A 24,601-nucleotide genomic window follows, 5' to 3' on the forward strand; every position below is an offset into this window, starting at 1 on the left:
CTCAACCAAAAACTGGTACAACATATATGTACATTCACTTAAGTTTATAAACTTCTACAATTACTACAAGCTATCCAAACATGACCACAAGTAGTATTCAATCATGACAATCATAAAAGATGAGATCACAAAATTAAGTATATCAGACCACAACCATGCAAATTATGTAAAATACCAAAAAAAAAAAAAGGCGAATAATGATAAGGGAATTTTCTGGAATTTTTAGAAAATTTTCAGGAATTTTTCGGAGCTCGTAAGGACGAGTTTACGGGGATAAAAATGGGGTCCAAGGAAAACCTATTTAGGTTACCCAATTTAAACGAGGAAAAGTTTCATTTTTCCTTTTTGTTTTCTTTTTCTTTATTTTCTTTTTCTCCTCCTCTCCCGTCGCCGTGCCTCAAACCCCTCGCGCCTTCTCTTCTCCTCCCGATCTCCTGCCCTAACCGCTCATCTCCTCCAAACCGTCACGACGCCTCGCCTTTGCCCGCGTACAAGACCTCTCGGAGTATGGAAACCTCGAGCCTATTTCTCCTCTTCTCTTCTCCTTCTTCCTCCCCGAAGCCTGCCCAAGCGCCGGTGAGCGCGAGCCACTGCCGGTCGAACCGTCGCTTGTGCCTTAGCACCCTCTGCCGATCTCCCTTCTTTTCTGACGACACCACACGAGCGCTAGCCACCTTGCTTCTCACGCGCACCACCACTGTCCCGGCACCACTTCCTATTCCGCTGCCCTAGCCCTAGTTTCCACTGCCGCCAGTTGTCGGCCGAAGTTCATCTCCTCCTCCCCACTCTGTCCGGCGCCATGCCCTAGTTATGCTAGGTTGACTGTGGTCGGCCTACCAAATGGTGGCTTGCGTCATCTTGGATCAGAGAGGAAAATCTATTGGGAGACAAAGATTTAGCTTCCTTGATCCATCGACAACAAATCTGTGGCAACAGTGGCTTCATCGTTGCTCCAACAACAACTTCCAGTGGCTGCATTTCCTGGCCGTGTGTCAACAGGGAGCAATCATAATAAGGTAAGCTAGATATCAGTTGTAGTTTATTGATGGTTTTGAATGGTATCATTAACTGGTTATGATTATCAAGAGGAAATTGGAATTTAAATATAATGTTGAGTTAGGGAACATTTGATGTGGAGGACAACAACATTAATTTGCTCCGGCTATTGGTTTCCGACGCTTTCCGACAGCGGGCACATCCGGCGGTGACTCAACAGCTCGGGCATTCAGATTTGGGCTTCTTGACTCTACCATCCACTTTGGAGGTCCTTGTTTCGGCCGTGAGTAGAGAGTAGACAGCCCTACAGTGGTGGTTGGTGTTGAGGTAAGAAGTATGATATCAGATTTGTAGTGATGCGAGTTTAATTTGTAGTTAGAGGTTGTGATTGTTTGTCTACCAGTCTTTGTAGCTTGGCCAACATTGTTCACTAGCGATCCACAACACTAGTCATTCTGTTTTGGGCAGGGAACCCCTTCGACCGTGAGCCATCACCGATCCTCCTGGATTTGGGTGAGTTCTTATGATTGGTTTAGATTAAGTTGTTGTGATGGACTATGCTTATTGCAAGTCCAAATTTGAATGGATTGGTTAAGAAACGATTGAGGAGTTAGATGATTCAATTAGGGTTTATAATTGGATCTGGATTTATGTTAGCTTCTCGAGGATTTGATTTAGCTAATTTATTTATATGTAATTAGCTAAATCTGGCTACCAAGTATTATAGGACTTTGACACAAGATGCGACGTCAGATTTGGACTGGATTGGACCTTCCTATTTGAGGTGGGTACTTTGGCTTTATGTCATTTGATATGCATAGTAATGTTTTTAACAAATAGCAACGATTGTGTTTCTTATTTGCTTCGATTGATCACTACCCGATCTGTTACATGCTTGTTTGTTTATTTGTTATGCACATTATGTTAGTACTTATCTGATTATACATGCTTATAGGAGTAGTGACACAATCATGTTATATATTATGTTCAAGACCTAGGGTTTTTGATACCTTATCTGATCTGTATACCTTTGATTTGATTCATTGTCCTATGGTACACATTTTATATTTATATGTGGATATTGTTATGTTGTTCAGGATATTACCATGTTTAGTGTCATGCATCATCTCGTATGATTGCATGCTGTGCGATAGTCTGCTCCATTATTGTCGAGCACATCGCCAGTCACATATATCTGTACACACCACCACTCATGGGTTAGTGGTATATCAGACAGGTGTGTGGCAGTTCTGCTGTTTGGCTCCGTTGATCTGGTGACTCAATGTGGTAGCTGGCAGACAGTTCTACTCTGTTTGGCTCCGCTGGTTTAGTGTAGCAGCGTGGTAGCCGACAGGCGGTTGGACTTTGTTTGGCTCCGTTGGTCCACTCATGGGTAGTGTGACGCAGCGTGGTAGCCGACAGAGATTCCTCCCCGTCATCGTGTACTGGAAGATGAGCGCATTGAGCTCCCCTATTTATGATTTGGGGTAGGAGGATAAGTGTACTCCGACAGCATCTCATCCACTCGGTCACTCATCAGGAACAGTGATGGCAGAGTACACGGTTGTCACAGCCCTACCCACTCGGTCTCACCATTGTGTGTGAGATGGCTGACTGGCATCAGGGGTGACAATGACATTGGCATCATATGCATGATGCATTTATTGCTTGTGTTTGCTACATTTACTTGCTGCATTTATATGGATGCATATGATTGACATGCATATAGGATTTATGATACTCTCGGTCTGACGACCCTGTTGTACTTATACCCTGGTCCTGGTTAGTATAGTTTTCTCCTGCTTATTTCAGTTGCATTTACCCTTCTTGTATCAGGAGACTGTACGCATGATTAGTGCTGGTTGTTATTTTCTTTATTATGCATATCAGTTGTTACCCGCTGAGTTGTTGAACTCACCCCATGGACACTATCTTTTTCAGGTACCAGGTTGTTTATGGAGTCTCTTGGAGTATCCTACCTGCCGGTCCCCACGTCACATCAGAAGTGGTGTCTCCGTTTTTGTTTATTTGTATTTTGATATATGAATTTGTGTATTTAGCTTTGTATTTCGGCTTTGTTTCGGGAGTGTTGTTTTGTTGTGTGGTGTAAGCCTAGCCGGCTAGCAGTCGTCGTTTATAGTTGTGTGTGTTGTCTATTGGATTTCTGCTGTGTTTGGTTTTGTGGTATCAGCCGAGTAGGCTGCATATAAACTGTGTGGTTGTGTGTATGTTCCAACCGCCTGTGGCTGATGTATATTGTGTCTGTAGAAATGTTTCAGATTGTCACCCGTACAGAGGAGGTGCTGCCGAAATTTCTTTGGACAGGGACTTCCCTGGGGCGTGACAATTTAGTGGTATCAGAGCAGGTATACGATACTTATTGTGTGTTCTGGATTTTCAAGATTTATCTGATACCAATTTATTGGTATCAGAGCACGATTTACGAGTCTTATATCCCGTGTTTCGGATTTCATGTTTTAGTTTTCTCGATGTGACTTTTCGGGTTTTGGGACCTAGCAGCAATAGGATATCTCCAAGCTATAGGAGGTATGTTGGTATATTGTTATCATATACTTCTATTAGTGTGTAACGCCCCGCCCCTTCCTGCTTAAGCTGACGGGGGTTACTTATCTTTTCTTCTTAAAACAGCGGAAGTCTTATCTATAGTATAATTTTTTTTTCTTTAAAACTTTTTCTTTACTTTTCAAATCATCATCACTAGCTACTTATCATATGAGTCACATAACATGCTTAACATAATTTAAACCATAATACTAAAGAGCATGATGAAATGTCATGGAGTCATAAAAGAACAACATGAAACATAATTTTTTATTAACTAGAAGCAGGTCTTTCTCTTTAGCCGAGTCACTACTACACACGTCCTTCTTGCCCCCTCCTGCTGCTCCCTTAGTACATCCATTCTTTGCCCTTATCTGTGGTACAAGGAAAGTAAGCTGTGAGCACTCAAGGCTCAGTAAGATCCTTTCCTACTCACAAAAACCGTATAGCATAACTAAAACTTCAAGATAGAAGCATCGTAACATAACATAATCATAAGGTTCTTTCTAGCATAACATAATCATGATCATAGCATATCATAACATAATCATAAAGTTCATCCTAACATAACATAACATAATCATAAATATTATAGCATATCATGATAAAATCATAAAGTTCATCCTAACATAGCATAACATAATCATAAACATTATGGCATATCATGATAAAACATAAAGTGCATCCTAGCATAACATAACCATGATCATAGCATATCATAACATAATCATAAAGTTCATCCTAACATAAAATAATCATAAGCATCATAGCATATCATGATATAATCATAAAGTGCATCCTAGCATAACATAATCATGATCATAGCATATCATAACATAATCATAAAGTTCATCCTAACATAACATAACATAATCATAAGCATCATGGTATATCGTAACATAATCATAAAGGGTTATGCGAGATGACTTTCAAAAACATGATTCATGCAATAATATATATATCATGTCCTTTGAAAACTTATTATATATATACTTAAACATAATCATAACATGATTAGGTCCCCGGCTTGTACCACATACATAAATACGCGCGTCCTATGTAGGTCCAAGGTAGCAAGTCTTGAACCCTACAAGGCATACATACTAGGCCCGTTTCTTAGTCCATCGACCTAGGGGCACTTAGGAGTTCATCCCTAACGAGGCCCGTTTCTTAGTCCATCGACCCCGGGGTGCTTATGGAGCCCACCCTTGGTACAAGCCATATAAAGTAAAGTAGCATGTCATACATATCATGGTTCTTATTATTTCATGCACATCATATTTCTTATCATATCATACCATATAAAATTTGGGCACACAGCTCATCATAATGGTATGTACAATTTGGGCACACAGCACATCATAAATACATGCATAATTTGGGCACACAGCTCATCATAAATAGCATGCATAATTTGGGCACACAGCTCATCATAAATATCATGCATAAATTGGGCACACAGCTCATCATAAATATCATGCATAAATTGGGCACACAGCTCATCATAAATAGCATGCATAACTTGGGCACATAGCACAGCATAAAGGTTACCATCATACATAGATCATAAGTGCACATAATTAAACATAGAAACATAGCAAGTTCTTACCACATCATAAAATATTGCATGTGAGATACATGGAAAATCATATTTGGATTTCTAACCCTAATGTCATATCATGGCCGAAACATATAGTTGTGTCTTAGGTTAGAAATCAACATACAAGCATGTGAACCCTAAACCAATATCATATCATATACCCTAAGGAAACATCATGAGCATGTTTAGGTTAGGTTCTAGGTTTCCTAAGCTTATAAACTTATCATAGCCGAATCTTATCAAGCATTCCATGGGTTAAAATCAACATTCAAGCATGTGAACCCTAAACCAATTTCATAGCAAATATTACAAGAAACATCATGAGCATAATTAGGTTAAGTTCTAAGTTCCCTAGGCCCTTAAACTTGTTGTGGCCGAAACCTTCAAGGCTTGGAACTAGGTTTCAAGTGTCCTAAAAACATAGAAAACCCTAAACCAATTTCATAGCAATTATTACAAGGAACAACATGAGCATAATTAGGTTAGGTTCCAAGTTTCCAAGGCCCTTAAACTTATTGTGGACGAAACCTTCAAGGCTTGGAACTAGGTTTCAAGTGTCATAAAACATGGAAAACCCTAAACCAATTTCATAGCAATTATTACAAGGAACAACATGAGCATAATTAGGTTAGGTTCCAAGTTTCCTAGGCCCTTAAACTTATTGTGGCCGAAACCTTCAAGGCTTGGAACTAGGTTTCAAGTGTCATAAAAACATGGAAACCCTAAACCAATATCATAGCAATTATTACAAGGAACAATATGAGCATAATTAGATTAGGTTCCAAGTTTCCTAGGCCCTTAAACTTATTGTGGCCGAAACCTTCAAGGCTTGAATCTAGGGTTCAAGTGTCATAAAAGCATGAGAACCCTAAACAAATTTCATAGCAATTATTACAAGAAACAACATGAGCCTAATTAGGTTAGATTCTAAGTTTCCTAGGCCCTTAAACATGATTGTGGCCGAAGGTTCATGGAGCATGAAAACAAGTTCTAACCTCACTACAACATGAGCATGTCATATAAATTTCATAACTTGTCTTAAGGAGGATTATGGCATGATTAGTTTAGGTTTAACAATTTTTCTAGGCCCCTAATCCTATCATGGCCGAATACTTAGGAGCATGTAACAAAATTTATTCATCATATAGGCATAATCATATCATGTTAACCACTTTCTCATCATGAAGTACTTATCATAAAACATAAAGAAGCATGCTTGGTTTGAGTCTTAACTTCTCTATCTCCTTTATTCATGTTTGGCCGAGAGTCCAAGAGTATGACTCTAAGTTCCAAATCAAACATTCTAGCATATGAACATTAGATAAATCCCTACCTTAAGATACATGTTACAAGAAACATATTTGAGCATGTTAAAATTTAGGTCTTTATATTTTCTAGGTCTTTCCTTTTGGTCTTGTCTTGGCCGAAATTCTTCATGAAGTTATCTTAAGTTTTTATGTAACCAAATCTCATAGAAAACACAAAAACTATTGTACCACAGGTGAGGGAAACTTACATCCTTTCGCTTGTGGTTTTTCTTAAGGAAAAAGATATCCTAAGTGTCAAGGAAGGAGAAAGTTTCTTCTTCTTGTACCTCCTTTTGCTTCTTTTGCTTGGAAGGGATAGAACTTGAAGGCTTCTTCTCTAAATTTAGTTTTCTTGTGGAGGAACTTAGCTTAGCTTTTGGAATGAGGGTAGGGAAGGCTCTTGGTTTCGGTGAAGAATGAGGAAGGAGAAAGAAGGAGGAAGAAAAGAAATTTAATCTCTTGTTTTTCTTCTCCCAATCTATTTATTCCTTTGCCAATGAAACATGTCTTCATTCATTCCCTCAACTCCTCTTTTCCCCCACTCCTTTAATTCCCTCGAAAAATAGAGAGAGGGAGGGAAGTAGGCAATTTACTTTTTGCTTGCTTCTTCTCTTAACCAAGAGGAAGAGAAGGTAAGCCACTTGGTTTTCTCTTGCTCTTTTGTTTAGTTTTCTTTTATTTCCTTCTCACCTTTAACTAAATTTTTCATTCCTTTCTATCCAAATATTATTCATTATCCTAGTGGTTATCATACATCAACTTATCTCCATTATTTGTGGGAGGTTCAAGGTTCAATCCTTGACCTCACATCTTCTTATTCTATTTTTGGTTTCTATTTCCCTTTTCTTTTATTCTTTTTATTTCTATGCTCTAAAGAAAATAATACCCATATAATTATCTTATAATTTCGTGGGTGTTACATAGTGTATGCATTTTTTACTATGATAGTTATGACATATATTAGCACGTTGTATTTGGTATCTGTCTGATGTTGTAGCCCATATTATATGTGATGGGTTATCCACTGATGATGATCGACCCTATTAGAGATCAAGGATTACAGTCTCTGGTGATTTTTCATATCATACACCAGTAGTTTTAGCTTCTATTACTACTAGTTGGTTAGAAGATTGAGGCACATACCAGCCTCTGCTATTATTAGCTAGGTAGTGGATAGTATCTATATCTTCATGTTGACCTAGCCAGTAGTATGTCATTTTATCTTAGTTAATTTTATCAGTAAATATTGATTTACTCTTGTTAGATCGATCAGTAGAAGACTGATTTACGTTTGTCAACTTGGGTAGTCGTAGATCGATATACCTTTGTGATTGTGGAGGATTAACGTACATTTGTTAGATTAAGATAGTCGATCACCGATTCATCGTTTTGGTTGGTCCGATCAGCAGGGGATCGACTTAGTCTATTTTATAAAAATGTTGATCTTTGGGTGATTCGTGGTTAGTTGGATATCTTGAGTATATTGGGTACATGACTTGTACTGACGGGGAGAAGACTGAGTTAGCGGTATACCATTATCAGTTTGGTCAGTCTATAGAGGATCGATGTATCCTATTCCATGTGGACTTTCATTTTTGACTGTATGTACCTAGTTGGATAACATAGAAGGTAGCATGGGGAATGCTAGGTTGATTGGATTAAATATGCTGATTCTGCATATTTATGTGATGTATACATATGATTATTATGTGTTGTAGTAGTGTTATGATGGACAGTCTAATTTCATGTAGTGGGTGTATACTTTTCCAGTTATGATTGTTGTGGGTTTCTAGTAGATTATACCCGAGTGGTCTGATTTCTTTATTGGAGGTATTTTGTCGATTAAATCTATGTTGTGAAATGTGCACATGTGTTTGAGTGTTTTATTGGAGGTATCTTATCGATTTAATCTGAGTTATGATATGTGCAGATGTGTTCGGTGTAATATTCGAGGTATCTTGTTCATTATATTTGTTCTGTGTGTACACTCGTGTCGATTATGATTTGTTGGAAGTATTACGTTGATTATACTCTTGGCATAGGTGTATATATGTCATGTGAGTGTTGTTTGAGGTGTATTATCAATTATACCTATCTTGATATATGCACACGGGTTCGGTATGCATTGTTGGAGGTATCACAATGATTTATACCTATGTTGTGAGTATGTTTGGCGTGTACTAATTGGAGGATTATGTCGATCATACATATGTTGTGTGTGCACGTGTGCCGGGTATATAGTTGGTAGCATCATGATGATTCTACCTATGTTGAATATAGAATATTGAGTGTCTACATTATGTTATTGGTTGTATTACCCTGTCAACTAGCTCCTATTAGTGGGCGACCGACCCACTACGATGTTGATAGAGTTGATGATGGATTTGATTTGCTTACTGGATTGTTATACCCTTGGCTGCCCACAGTGATATGTGGTTGAGTGATCTCATGCAGTCTTTAGTTGGATAGTTTGATGTCTTGATCACATATTATGGATCGTTTGTGGTGGAGCGTTGCTCCCACATATTGTGGATTGCCTGTAGCGGAGCATTGCTCCCATATTTATTGCAGATACATATTACGGTTTATTTGTAGTAGTGTTACTCCCACATATTGACGATTTCTTGTGGTAGAGCATTGCTCCCACATATGTGGTATTTTTTTGTGATGGAGCGTTGCTCTCACACTGAGGATCTATTCTTTGGTGATTTATATTATTGGTGATTAGATTTCAGATGTATTATCGAGGATCTTATGATTGGGAATGTCTGCAATACAGATATTATGAGTTCTTGGCCTTACCATATAGGCTTACACTGCCTTAGATGTTTTCAGGGAATCGATAATTCTGGTATTTCTAGAATGTTTGAATCAGTTTCCATTGGCTTTGTTGACAATGTTGTGATCTATTTCGGATTCGAGGTGAGTCACGTACACCATCTTCGCATAGTTCTAGAAATGTTTCGACGGAAACGTGTATATGTGAAGATCAGTAGTGTGTATTTTGGTTGTCTTCTGTGAGATGTTTGAGACACACGGTCACCAGTAGGAGTATACCGTGGTTCCACAAGAGATAGAGGTTGTTACCGTTGGAAGTAGACGGAGTCTATAGAGGAGGCTCGTAACTTCCTTTGTTTGGCTTGATATTTCCGGAGATACGTTGAGGGTTTCTCTCAGATTACACGCCTGACTAGGAAGAGCATGAAGTTCACTTGGAATGAGGATTGCGAGACCAGCTTCCAGGAGATGAAGCGGAGACTAGTGTTGACTCCGATTTTGGTTTTACCTTTTGGAGAGGATGGATTCGTGCTCTATACCGACGCATCTCTATAGGGTTTGGGTGTTGTTTTGATGCAGCACGGCAGGGTAGTCTCCTACTTCTCGGCAGTTGAAGGAGCATGAGGAGAATTACCTAGTACATGACTTGTGGCTGACCGCCATTATTTTTTCCTTGAAGATTTGGCAGCATTATCTGTACGGTGTTACATTTGAGATTCTCACTGACCATAAGAGTCTCAAATATCTGTTCACTAAGAAAGACACTTAATCTCCGACAGAAGAGATGGATGGAGTTCCTGAAGGATTATGACTGTATGATTAGCTATCACCCGGGGAAAACTAATATGGTTGCCGACACACTCAGTTGGAAGTCCAGAGGGACTTTGGTTTGTCATCGAGTTTTAGTCACAGACTTGATTCAGGGTTTCTCTGGGTTAGACCTTGAGGAGCAGGGACAGACAGAGCAGGGTATTCTTGTTACCATGGTTGCTCAGTCGTCGATCAGGACGAGGATTCGAGAGGCCCAGGCTGGTGATCAGCATTTGCAGTTCATTGGCAGTCAGATAGTTTTCGGGCAGTAGACCGAGTTCACACGAGATGAGGAGGGTGTTATATACTTCCGAGGTAGATTATGCGTACCTCAGTCTCATCCGGTCTTGCAGGAGCTACTTTAGGAAGCTCATCGCTCTCGATTTGCAATCCATCCAGGTGGGACCCGCATGTATCGAGATTTTAGGTGTTCCTACTGGTGGAACGACATGAAGAAAGACATCATAGAATTTGTAGCAAGATGTCTTTTCTGTCAGCAGGTGAAGGCTGAGTACCAGAGACCAGCCTGGTTACTTCAGCAGATTCCTATTCCTGAGTGGAAATGGGAACATATTACCATGGACTTTGTGGTGGGTTTGCCTAGAATACGACGAGGTCATGACGCGATTTGGATAATCATTGATCGATTAACTAAATCCGCACACTTATTAGCGATTCGGAAGACTGATTCGTGGATCGATTAACAGATCTGTATTGCCGGGAGATCATCAGACTACATGGTGTTCCTTTGAGTATCATTTCGGATAGAGACCTCATTTCATGTCTCGATTTTGGCAGAGTTTGCAGCAGGCCTTGGGCACCTAGCTCAGATTCAGTACAGCTTTCCATCCGCAGACAGATGGACAGTCGGAGCTGACTATTCAGACTTTAGAGGACTTGCTGAAATCATGTGTATTGGATTTTCAGAGGTAGTTTGGAGGACCATTTGCCATTGGTAGAGTTCTCCTACAACAACAGCTTTCATTCGGCTATCCAGATGGCACCGTTTGAAGCGTTGTAAGGTAGGCATTGTCGGACACCCACCCTCTGAGATGAGGTTGGGGAGGCCCAGTTGTTGGGACCTCATAGAGCTCTGCATGAGGCAGAGTTTGTCTGTACTATCAGACGGAGGATGTCAGAGACGCAGGATCGTCAGAAGAGTTATGCTGACTAGAGTCGGAGACCCTTAGAGTTCTCTATTGGCGACCATGTGTTTCTACGAGTTTTACCCACGAAAGGGGTGAAGAGATTTGGCCTCAGAGGTAAGCTAGCTTCGCGATACATTGGCCCTTTCCCGATCCTGGAGAGGATTGGAGCAGTAGCTTATCGTTTGACACTACCACCGTCCCTGGCAGGTGTTCACGACGTATTCCACGTATCTATGCTGAGGAGATACGTACCCGACCCGACACATGTGCTGACAGATATCCCAGTTCCCCCTTCAACCTGACGCTACCTACGAGCAGATTCCGATACGGATTCTAGATCGAAAAGAGCATCAATTGGTGAACAAGACTATTCGATTGCTTAAAGTTGGATGGTAGCATCATTCGAATGAAGAGGCTACTTGGGAGCTTGAGGATACTATCCAAGCTCGATACCCCCATCTTTTCACTTGAGATATGTGATTTATTTACCATTCAGCATTTATACTCTTTACCTGTTGTTAGTATTTGTTGATGGTAGATAATGAAATTTGGGGATCAAATTTTTATTAGTGGGGGAGAATGTAAAATACCAAAAAAAATGGCAAATAATGATAAGGGAATTTTCTGAAATTTTTAAAAAAATTTCGAGAATTTTTCAGAGCTCGTATGGACGAGTTTACGGGGATAAAAACGGGGCCGGAGGAAAACCTGTTTAGGTTACCCAATTTAAACGAGGAAAAGTTTCATTTTTTCCTTTTTGTTTTCTTTTTCTTTATTTTATTTTTCTCCTCCTCTCCCATCACCATGCCTCAAACCCCTCGCGCCTTCTCTTCTCCCGATCTCCTGCCCTAACCGCTCATCTCCTCCAAATCGTCGCGACGCCTCGCCTTTGCCCGCGTACAAGACCTCTCGGAGTATGGAAACCTCGAGCCGATTTCTCCTCTTCTCTTCTCCTTCTTCCTCCCCGGAGCCTTCCCAAGCGCCGGTGAGCGTGAGCCACTGCCGGTCGAACCGTCGCCTGTGCCCTAGCACCCTCCGCCGATCTCCCTTCTTTTCCGACGACGCCACACGAGCGCCGGCCACCTTGCTTGTCACGCGCGCCACCACCGTCCTGGCGCCACTTCCTCTTCCTCTGCCCTAGCCCTAGTTTCCACTGCCGCCAGTTGCCGGCCGAAGTTCATCTCCTCCTCTCCACTCTATCCGGCGCCATGCCCTAGTTCTTCTAGGTTGGCTACTACCGCCAGTTGTCGGCCGAAGTTCATCTCCTCCTCTCCACTCTATCCGGCGCTAGTTCTGCTAGGTTGGCTATGGTCGGCCTACCAAATGGTGGCTTGCGTCATCTTGGATCAGAGAGGAAAATCTGTTGGGAGACAAAGATTTAGCTTCCTTAATCCATCGTCAACAAATCTGTGGTAGCAGTGGCTTCATCGTTGCTCCAACAACAACTTCCAGCGGCTGCATTTCCTGGCCGTGTGTCAATAGGGAGCAATCATAATACGGTAAGCTAGAGATTAGTTGCAGTTTATTGATGGTTTTGAATGGTATCATTAACTGGTTATGATTATCAAGAGGAAATTGGAATTTAAATATAATGTATTGAGTTAGGGAACATTTGATGTGGAGGACAACAACATTAAAAATGCTCCGGCTATTGGTTTCCGACACTTTCCGACAACAAGCACATCCGGCAGTGACTCAACAGCTCGGGCATTCAGATTTCGGCTTCTTGACTCTACCATCCACTTTGGAGGTCCTTGTTTCGACCGTGAGTAGAGAGTTGACAGCCCTACAGTGGTGGTTGGTGTTGAGGTAAGAAGTATGATATCAAATTTGTAGTGATGCGAGTTTAATTTGTAGTTAGAGGTTGTGATTGTTTGTCTACCAGTCTTTGTAGCTTGGCCAACATTGTTCACTAGCGATCCACAGCACCAGACATTCTGTTTTGGGCAGGGAACCCCTTCGACCATGAGCCATCAGTGATCCTCTTGGATTTGGGTGAGTTCTTATGATTGGTTTAGATTAAGTTGTTGTGATGGACTATCTTATTGCAAGTCCAAATTTGAATGGATTGGTTAAGATAGATTGAGGAGTTAGATGATCCGATTAGGGTTTATAATTGGATCTGGATTTATGTTAGCTTCTCGAGGATTTGATTTAACTAATTTATTTATATGTAATTAGCTAAATCTAGATACCAGGTATTATAGGACTTTAACACGAGACGAGCATCTCGACGTCGGATTTAGAATGGATTGGACCTTCCTATTGGAGGCGGGTACTTTGACTTTATGTCATTTGATATGCATAGTAATGTTTTTAACAAATAGCAACGATTGTGTTTCTTATTTGCTTCGGTTGATCACTACCTGATCTGTTACATGCTTGTTTTTTTATTTGTTATACATATCATATTAGTACTTATCTGATTATACGTGCTTATAGGGGTAGTGACACAATCATGTTATATATTATGTTCAGGACCTAGGGTTTTTTGATACCTTATCTGATCTGTCTACCTTTGATTTGATTTATTGTCCTATGGTACACATTTTATATTTATATATGGATATTGTTATGCTGTTCAGGATATTGTCATGTTTAGTGTCATGCATCATCTCGCATGATTGTATGCTGTGCGATAGTCTGCTCCATTATTGTCGAGCACATCCCCAGTTACATATATCTGTACACACCACAACTCATGGGTTAGTGGTATATCAGACAGGTGTGTGGCAGTTTTGCTTGTCAGGGTTCCGCTGGTCCACTCATGGGTAGCGATGACTGCAGCATGGTAGCGGGCAAGGATCCCTCCTCTTGACTATGACACCGGGAGATGAGAGCTTAGGCTCCTCCACTATGTTTGGGTAGGAGGATATGTGTACTTTGACAGCATCCCGTCTACTCGGTCACTCAGGAGTAGTGATGACAGAGTGCATAGTTGTCATAGCCGTACCCACTCGGTCTCACCATCCCGTCCACTCGATCACTCATCGAGAACAATAATGGCGAGTCGCGATTATTCTGACCTACCCTCGGTCTCACCATTGTGTGTGAGATGGTGGTAGCGTCGAGGTGACCGTGATATTGGCATCATATCATGATCGTTTATTGCTGTGTTTGCTACATTTACTTGTTGTATTTATATGGATCGTATAATTGACATGCATCTGAGTTTATGACACTCTCGATCAGCGACTTATACCCTGGTCCTAGTTAGTATAGTTTTCTCCTGCTTATTTCAGTTGCATTACCCTTCTTGTATCAGGAGACTGTACGCATGATTAGTGCTTGTTGTTATTTTCTTTATTATGCATATCAGTTGTTACCTGCTGAGTTGTTGAACTCACCCCCGTGGACACTATCTTTTTCAGGTACCAGATTATTTATGGAGTCATTTGGAGTATCCTACCTGCCGGTCCCCACGTCACATCAGAAGTTCTGTCTCCGTTTTTATTTATTTGTATTTTGATATATGAATTTGTGTATTTAGCTTTGTATTCCGGCTTTGTTCCTGGGGTGTTATTTTGTTGTGTGGTGTAAGCCTAGCCGGCTAGCAGTCTTCGTTTATAGTTGTGTGTGTTGTCTATTGGATTTCCGCTGTGTTTGGTTTTGTGGTATCAGCCGAGTAGGCTGCATATAAACTGCGTGGTTGTGTGTATGTTCCAGCCGCCTGTGGCTGATGTATATTGTGTCTGTAGAAATGTTTTAGATTGTCACCCATACAAGGGAGGTGCTGCCGAAATTTCTTCGAACAGGGACTTCCCCGGGGCGTGACAAATTAACTTGTCTTTTTTCTGAATAGATCAAGTTAGGATGTGCAACAATCTTCACGTACTGGTCCTTTTTCTGCATACAGAATTTCATAGACTTAGCTTGTAAACCCAGCTTTCTCCCTTTTCTGAAAATAAAATATTGTTAAAGCCATAGGAAAAAGTAGAAACATGCATGTATAAACTGATAATCATTGCAAACTGATAATTGAAACGGATAATCTAATAAACCACTACAAAATAAAGTGACAATTGAAACAAACAATCCCCAAAAGTAGAAAACTTATCAACATGTATAAACAATTATAAACTTCTTGTAGCTTTGCATCTTTTGCACAGTAGAAATCAAATTGTGAAGTACATAAATCTGGACCTTCTGAAATGTTGAAGTAAAAGAATGGCCAAATAAGCACGAGAAATGTTGTCGCTTCACATTTTCATGAGTAGTCAAGCAAGTGAGCACGAAAAAAGTTGATGAATATATAAACTTGACATTATATCTTAAACCATGTATTATGTGAATGCAACTAGAATAGCTAACAACAGCAACAGAAAGAAGGAATCATAAAGGAAGTCATGTACCTTATGTCTCAACATTACAGCAGCAACACTCTAGTAAGATCTCAAAGCTTGAGGATGTGCAGTTTGCATAAAAACCACAAAGCAGTATACGAAACTAGTTTCAACATTATTTCTATAAAAAAATCAAGAATAAACTAATCCATTAAACCATCTAGATTATTAATCACTTTATGCAATTCAGAATATGATTTTCTAAACTGATAATCACTACCACCTAAACTTACAATCACTACAAACTTAATTAACTGATAATCTGACAAGTTTGTTAGTCCTATAGAAATGTGTTTACCAGCAAATGATATATATGTTTGAACATCTCAAAATCTTAAGATGTTAGAAATCACTTCATGCATTCTAGAATAAGAATAATAATAAAATAGAGATGTTCTACCTGGATGCGCTACACACTAAAGTTTTAATAATCATGATGTTTCCAGGGGCATATATGTTAGGATTAGATTATGTAATTTGCATTATATGCAAATATTTTCCGAATAGATCAAGTCATTGTATGATTTTACATACCTAGTCATAAATATAGTCTTGTATGCATTCTGCCCACTCGGAATGCACTTCAACTTGTAGGATTTCATTGGAATCCTCTTTCTAGCTTGCTGATTCTTTCATGCCAACTTTTTCTAATATCGTTGATCATTAGTTCCATAATAAATCTAGTCTTCCCCATACCAGCTCTATCAAAAAGTCCAATCTTTCTACCCCTTTGATAAGACACTAGGAGATCAACAACCTATTGATATCTGAAGAAATACACTATTATATGTATGAAAAAACTTGTTCTAAAAAAATAATAAACACACATATGTTTTTACAACAGTTAGCTGAATAAGTACATCATACAAAAAGTATTAGTTGTGTGATGAATTACTTGAATGCTTGCATGGCTGCACAAGTAGAAGTCAAATTCAATAGGATTGCCTATCTTAGAATCGACAACAATCCCTGGAATTTCAGGGATAGAAAGCTCCATTGAGAAAACAAGGTTTGAAAAAATATACAAAATAGAATTGTCTTGAAAATGATGCATCCATGTTATCAACTAAACTAACTAGGCAATATGTTTCCACTCTTATCAACAAATTGGTAGTCACCGTGATTGTTAGCAAACAGTATAGTGTGATGACATTTTTGGAGCACCACAAAAGTCACTGGAGGTTGATAGTTTGGTTCTAGAGAGGCACAGGCTTGAAACACAAATGGAATGTTGAGTACAAAAACACTGAAACAAGAATCGTAGTACAAATTCTTAGAAAATTTACTTTTCTGATTGCATCTAGTTCATATAGTAGAACTTGATAGAATTGACCCTCGCTCACTCCATCCCTAAATGTACAACTTGCTATATTAATCTAAACAATCAAGTATTTTTTAAGTTTTTCAAAGATTCATACTTGTAGAATATAATCCGTTGAGGCTTTTGTCTAGTAGCCTTTTTGAAAGAAAAAAGTAGCTCCCTGGATATTACATGGCAGATGTTCTACTTAGGTAGGTAAATTGGAAAAAAAAACCAACATTCTATTTAAAACTGGTTTTAGATTGTATTTCATACTTTGTCATGCCACCAGTAAGAATTCCTTACTGAGGATCTTGCCAGACCTTAAACATATCTTGAATTAATTCTTGACGGGCCTAAGCACAGACCAATCCAGCATATTTTCTAAACTCGAGTCAGTCTTAAGACCAACAACCTGACAAACCAAATATAATCAAAATAGTAAGGATACATCAAGGCAACTATACATAGAGCAAGAAATGAAGATTGACAAAATTACTTACAACTGCTATAGAAGAGCTAGAATCTTCCCCAGGATGAGGATGTGTTATGTCAGTACCAAATATTATAGTTGGTTGGTCGCTAACAAGAGGAATTTGAATCTCACATAAGCACTTGTGATTTTGAGTGGCATGAAGTTCATGTGATGTGCTACTACCATCCAATATTTTGACACCATTAGCAGTTTGGGGGAACTTGGGTTAGAGAAACACATTTCTTAAGTTTTCTATAGAAGGCAAAATTGAGACCATCTACAATCAAAACGACAAATTGAGGGTGATCAAACTTCATAAAAACTCCCATAATTGAAGAAGAGTGGATTCAACTACAATTCACTAAAAGTGACATAAAATTACCATGAAACAGAAACACATATAAAGATGATATTTGCTGAAGACTAACAAAACCCTCCATTAAACAAAAAAAAAAAAAATCTTCACCACTAAAATGTCATTTTAGTCTTTTAAATGCCAACGTCCAATTACAACACACACAAGTACAATCAACAATGCTACAGAAAGCAGTAACTAGCAGTTGTTACACTAATGCCATAGGATAAGCTACTTAATTACACTAAGAATTAAAGCATTTTATGGAGACCCATAAGAAAAGAAATTAAACTAATAAATGAATAATGAGAGAACCATTACCACTCCAGTAGCTTTTGCCAAGTGATTCCACGTCCAAGTTGAGAGATATTAAGCACGGTAGAGCAGAGAAAAGACAATTAAGCTGCAACATGTGTTAGATGCACATGTAAAAAATAGAATCTTTATATATAAAATATAATCTATCTTGGATTTTTATAGTAGACAAGAATATTGTACATCATTAATCTTTATTAAGGCGGAAGGAATTCCTTCGTTTAACAGCCACATTCTCTCAAGGAACAAAGTTTAACAATTCTCATGTGCACTCATAGCGAATAATGTAACAAATTGTCCTTTAGAGAAAGGATATAAATGGTCTGGAAAGGATTTCAACACCAGGTACAAACAGGTAAATACCAGTCCCATTTATGGCTAAAAAACAGTAAGGTCCTTGTTCCAACTGATATGGTACCAGTCTTTACCTGACTACTAAATATTAGTATGTACTCCAGTAACTGATAGCCGAAGCAGACTAAACAGTGAAAAGGCACACCATATTAGAAAGGCAAGACTAGTCTAGGGAGATGAGATCAGGCCAGGGTTAAAAGGAAGGGGCAAAGTCAACTTAGTTGACCAACACAGCATTTGTCAGGTGGAAGGCAAGACTTGACTGGTAAATTTTAGTCTGGGCTATTATATTGCATCATATAATTATATTGATTCAGGCTAATGAGTCCGCTTCACTTGTCTGCCCAACAAATTAACATAAAGCTCAAGAAAATAGTCATGACAGCTAAAATTCAAAACCGTGCTTATTCACTAGTATGCTCAAGAGAAATAGCATCAAATTGTTGTCACCTTTTTTCTCCAAGACTCTGAAGTATGAAATAAACTAATTACTTGCGAATAAACTCTAATATCATCTTATGGTTGTTGAAATACAAATCACGATTGTTATGGAATAGAATGCCAAAGTAGAGCAAAGAAAATGATAGAGAAGGATCCACCATAAACGATTGTTTAATGAAAGTTCAATATAAGTATGAAACCCAGATATAAATGAGAATAATAGTTAACAACATACCCCATTGAGAAGCTCCGGCCATTTGCAGAAAGAATGTTGACATACTTGGAGGCCATAAGGAACCCCAGAAAGCACATGGTAAACACTTTTGCTATTGGTAGGACAACAAATTTCATCGAAGCAAAGATGGATTCACCACTTCCAGACTGATTATTGATTATAATCTCCAAAAGAGAACGCTCCATGTTGATAGTGTTCAACTTCTGACGACGCCTACATAATCTCCAAGCAAAATTTTACAGGTTCTCTCCTCTGAGGTAAAATATTTGAACAAAATTTAAGGAGAGAAAGACAAATTCGAAATACAAGGTTAACAAATACTTACGACGCATACACTCACAGAAACGCAAGCGCACACAAACTGGGTAGCCCAACACTAATCAAATGAGAAAAAATCTCACAAATTCTCTCATATCAACTCGAGAAGATACAAGATGCAACCGACAACAAGATCAACAAAATTCCAAAAAAGGGTAATGCGTAAGGAAACCAACATAGTTACGCTAATATCAGAAGAAAATTCCCAACTTTAATGTTTATATAAAAATCCTCTTTTGCACACGAAACCAATGTGCAATCGCAAAATACAATTTCTCAGACAAAAGTCTAGATAAACATTTTTTTTAAAAAAAAATAAAAATAAAACGTCTAGACCTAACTCTTTACTTATTAACATCCAATAATACAGTTGGCGAAAGCCGCGACCACCTTATTGAATTTGGATTCGTTTATCCAAATTCAATAGTTTTGGAGATCATAGAAATAGATAACTATAAATAGACAAGGAAAAAAAAAACACGGACATGAAATAGAGATGACGTTGAAGGGTTGTTAGAGGACTTTCAACAAGTCCTCGGCGCCGCTGAAGGTAAAGGCACATCCATCCTCCAAGTTGAGCACTTTGACAACCCCATCTTCTGCCAGCAACGCATAGCGCCGGGATCGGATGCCTAGGCCCATGGGCTTGTCTGGCAGATCCAACTCCACCTCGAGTGCCCGGGTGAACTCCCTGTTTCCGTCGGAGAGTAGCAAAACCTCATCCCTAATGTTGAGATCCTTCTTCCAGGCATGCATCATGAAAGCGTTGTTGATCGAGATGCAGGCAATGGTGTCCACACCTTTGGCATGCAGCTCCCCAGCCTTTTCCACAAATCCAGGGAGGTGCTTTTGCGAGCACGTTGGGGTAAAGGCCCCCGGGATGGCGTAGAAGATGGCTTTCTTGGCATTGGTGAGATCAGAGATGGTGACGGTCTGGAGCTTCCCATCGGAGCCGAAGTAGGTGAGGATGGAGTCAGGAAGATTGTCTCCGATGGAGATGGCGGTTGCGACGGCGGGGGTGGAGGCGGAAGAGGTGAAGAGGCAGGGGAAGAGGGAGGACCTACGAGTTTGCAGTCGGAGGTGTAGAGTGGTAGGGGAAACGAAGCGGTGGAAGCGGGCGGCAAAAGGAAGGAGGCAGGACAAAGAAGGGGCGATGGGTTTAGGTCTTGGAGAGGAAAGGAGAAGGGGCGGCGGGTTTAGGGCTTGCCGCTACAGTTTGTGGATTAGCTGAAGGGAGGTCAAGCGACCTATTTTAGGTGGTTTACCAGTGTGAAGAAATCGTAGGTTGGATAGAGAAGATAAAGGCGCAGAATACGGTGGCAAAAAATTTTGAGGAGAGGGAAAGAAAAAATGTCGCGGCAAAAAATGGCGAAGGGGAAAAAGCGGCGAAAGAAAAAAATAATGATATTCAACAACACTTAATAGATAACGGTTTTTAAAAACCATTGTCGTAATGACAAAAAAACGCACATAGACAATAGTTTTAAAAAACTATTGTCGTAGCATTTAAAAACCGTTGTTGTAGCCTCAAAAAAACATAAATAGATAACGGTTTTTAAAAACCATTATCGTAAGCCAAAAATATTGCTAAAAGACAATGATTTTTGTTAAAACCATTGTTAAAAGGAAAAAAAATAATGATTTGGTATAAAACCGTTGTCGTTTGAGTATTGTTGAATGAGGTTTTTCTTGTAGTGGAGAGAGAGAGAGAGTGTGTGTGTGTGTGTGCTTTGAGAGAGCAAGAGAGAGGTTTGAGGGTTGAGAGCAGAGAAGGTCAAGGAAAGACAAGCAATCGAAGAGAAAAGTTGGATTAAGGGATGATTCTAGGATTTCAATTTCACCACAATGATTGTAAGCATCTAATCTATGTTTAATTTTCTATCCTCAATGGTTATTTATATAGGTGACTATCCTATGGTATCCAATATGAACTTTTAAGGCTACACTGGCGTATCTATTCCAATTTGTTGTCTACTTTTAGAATGACAAAGCTGAGGATTGCTTTCTTAAGGAGATCCCTGTCACATGATCCCACAACCCCCAAGTTTCCTTCTCCTACTATGGTGATGAATTGGAACTGATCCATTAAAATCTATGATAGATTATTGCTCTTCATGGCATACTAATCTAATTTCGTAGGTGACTCTCCACGTCTCAAGTTTCTATGGTTTAGAGAATTGAGCTCTTCTTTCGGTTCATCCCCGCACCTTATGGGATACAAATCTTATGCTTTTGGCATCAAGATCGAGTGTACATAGTAAGCCAGGACCATAAAAACACATGTCATTGAATAAGTGTTACACGCCCCGGGGAAGTCTCTGTCCGAAGAAATTTCGGCAGCATCTCCCCTGTACGGGTGACAATCTGAAACATTTCTACAGGCATAATATACATCAGCCACATACGGCTGGAACATATACACAACCACGCAGTTTATATCATCAGCCCACTCGGCTGGAACAAAATATACAACAACTACGCAGTTATATATATGTTTTACAGCCCACTCGGCTGTACAAAAACCAAAACACAACGAAAATCGATAGAACACCAAACACAAGACTGCTAGCCAGCTAGACTTACACCACACTACAACACACCACTCCGGAAACAAAACCGAAACACAAGCTAGATACACAAATACCAAAATACAAATGGACAACAGGGAAGACAGGTCTTCTGATGTGGCATGGGGACCAGCAGGCAGGATACTTCAAGCGACTCCATAAACAACCTGGTACCTGAAAAAGATAGTGTCCACGGGGGTAAGTTCAATAACTCAGCGAATACCAATAGACATGCTTAGTAAGATATATCTAACAGCAACAAACATGGAATATAGCTTCCTAATCATATATAGGAAAAATGCAAAACTGAAAGGTAACTGAGGAAGCTGTACTCACCAGGAACTCCTATCCAGAACAAAAGGGTCGTCAAATCGAGAGTGTCATAAATTCTGTATGCAAGTCAAACATATGCATCCAACCAAATTTAACAAATAAATGCAGTAAGCACAAGCAATAAATGCATCAATGCGTATGATGCCAGTGACATGTCCTGCTCACCCTTGACGCCAGTCAGCCATCTCACACACGATAGTGAGACCGAGTGGGTAGGGCTGTGACAACCGTGCACTCTGCCATCACTGCTCCTGATGAGTGACCGAGTGGACGGGATGCTGTCGGAGTACACCTATCCTCCTACCCCAAATCATAAATGGGGGAGCTCAATGCTCTCATCGCCCGGTACACGGTGACGAGGAGGAATCTCTGCCGGCTACCACGCTGCGTCACACTACCCATGAGCGAACTAACAGAGCCAAACAAACTCCAACTGTCTGCCGGCTACCACGCTGCTACACTAAACCAGCGGAGCCAAACAGAGCAGAACTGTCTGTCGGCTACCATGCTGAGTCACCAGACCAATGGAGCCAACAGCAGAACTGCCACACACCCTGCCTGATGTACCACTAACCCATGAGTGGTGGTGTGTACAGATCCATGTAACTAGCGATATGCTCACAATAATGGAATCGACTATCGCACAACATGCAATCATGATGCATGACACTAAGCATGGCAATATCCTGATCAGCATAGCAATATCCATATATATATAAAATGGGTACCACAGTATCGATGGTCAGATCCGAGGATCTAAGGTACACAAGTCAGATATGGTATAAAAACCTAGGTATCAAATAATCTAGATACACATGCTAGAAAATAAAATCCAGAACCTAGTCCTAACCTCAGTAAAGCATGGTATGTCACTTACTCTAGGAACTAAGGTACTCATGGCAATAATCACGAGACGTAAACATGGATACATAACAAACGCTCAACAGAACATCCTATGAGTATCAAATAGTGACATACCAAAGGCAAACATGATCATTGCTTGTAGCTATAAAATACTATGCATATCCAATTGACAATGTCATAAAAGATAAGTCAAGAGGTACCCGCCTCAAAAATGGAGATCGTATCCGAAAGATCCCACGTCGAGACACTCGTCTCGAATCCAAGTCCTGCAAATCATATATTATACAATTTAGCTAACAGATAATCAACAAGTGGCTAGACCTAAAGATCTAAGCCCTCAGGAAAAATAACCCTATTCAAACCGATCATTATTATCCTCAATAAATGATTAGCTTCCACAACTCTTACCCATAAATCCTTAATTACAATCTATTCAATTCTGCCAACAAGGAACTGTACGAATCCAACCCATGACTATTAATCACAATTATTAATCTAATGTTTCCGATACAACCATGTATTCCTCTAAATCAACCAATCACTAGTGAACCAAACCTCAACAGGAAATAAAATCAAATCTCATCTCGTATCAACTAATTAATCAAATTCCAAATTGATACCAATCCAAATCAAAATAAGTATGACTTAATCAACTCAAATTCTCATTCCAGACCCATATCTCCTCATCAACTAGTTAATCAATCCAACACAAAAATGAATCAAATTCAAAACTTACCCAAATTGGGATAAACCACCACTGATCCAAGGCCGGAGTTACCATGATCAAACAACCTCTAAGAATCAGTCCCGATCCATATATTCCCCTTGTATGAACTCCAACGGCTGTTGTCCACCAAATCAATATCCCTAAATTAGCAACAATCTTAGACGAATTACAGCTAGAGCACGGTAACAACAAGGATAGGACCACAGTGAAGAACCAACTAGAGCACTGACCTTTGCCCCCTGGTTGAAACCCAACTCGTGTAGAGGTGGCACCTCGGATCGGGATGACCAGCACTCGTCGGCAGTGGACCGAGAGCTACGGTAGAGGGAAATTCTAGCCGAGACAAAGGAGGGAAATCCAAGGAAAAAGGGGAAAGCTCCGGCGTCCAATGGCTAGTGATCAACGGCCGGCTGGCTAACTAGGGCATGAGCACAAAGGAGGCGGCTGGTGGCAAACATCTAAGGCATGGTTCCGGATTGGAAGGGGAGCAATGGATCCACGCTAGGGCACAACTTGGAGGAGGTCGGCGGCACTATGGGTGTCGACACCGTCGGGTGGAGATGGCACGGCCGAGAAGAGGACTGAACTGCCGACGCTAGGGAACGTTGCTAGCCACCCTCAACGTCGGCGATCCACGTCGACGATCAGTTGGGGAAGAAGAAGACAATCGCGAGGAGGAAAATCTGTCGGTGGTCGTGCGGGGAGGAGCTCGCGTGCGGCACCGGTTAGGAGTAGTTAGGGCATGGAGTAGATGAAGAGGAGGGGAAGGAGAT

The 24,601-nt window shown here is 40.1% G+C and overlaps 1 long non-coding RNA gene across 1 annotated transcript; it reads left to right on the forward strand.

Moving 5' to 3' along the window:
* Positions 1–12,014: 12,014 nt before the first annotated feature.
* On the forward strand, positions 12,015–14,846 carry LOC122000273. The gene is made up of 4 exons (XR_006117055.1): positions 12,015–12,700; positions 12,807–13,010; positions 13,087–13,196; positions 14,573–14,846. It is a non-coding gene; the product is annotated as an uncharacterized LOC122000273 (long non-coding RNA).
* Positions 14,847–24,601: the final 9,755 nt, after the last annotated feature.

Source organism: Zingiber officinale, chromosome 7A (assembly GCF_018446385.1).
Source record: "Zingiber officinale cultivar Zhangliang chromosome 7A, Zo_v1.1, whole genome shotgun sequence".
Lineage (NCBI taxonomy): Eukaryota > Viridiplantae > Streptophyta > Magnoliopsida > Zingiberales > Zingiberaceae > Zingiber > Zingiber officinale.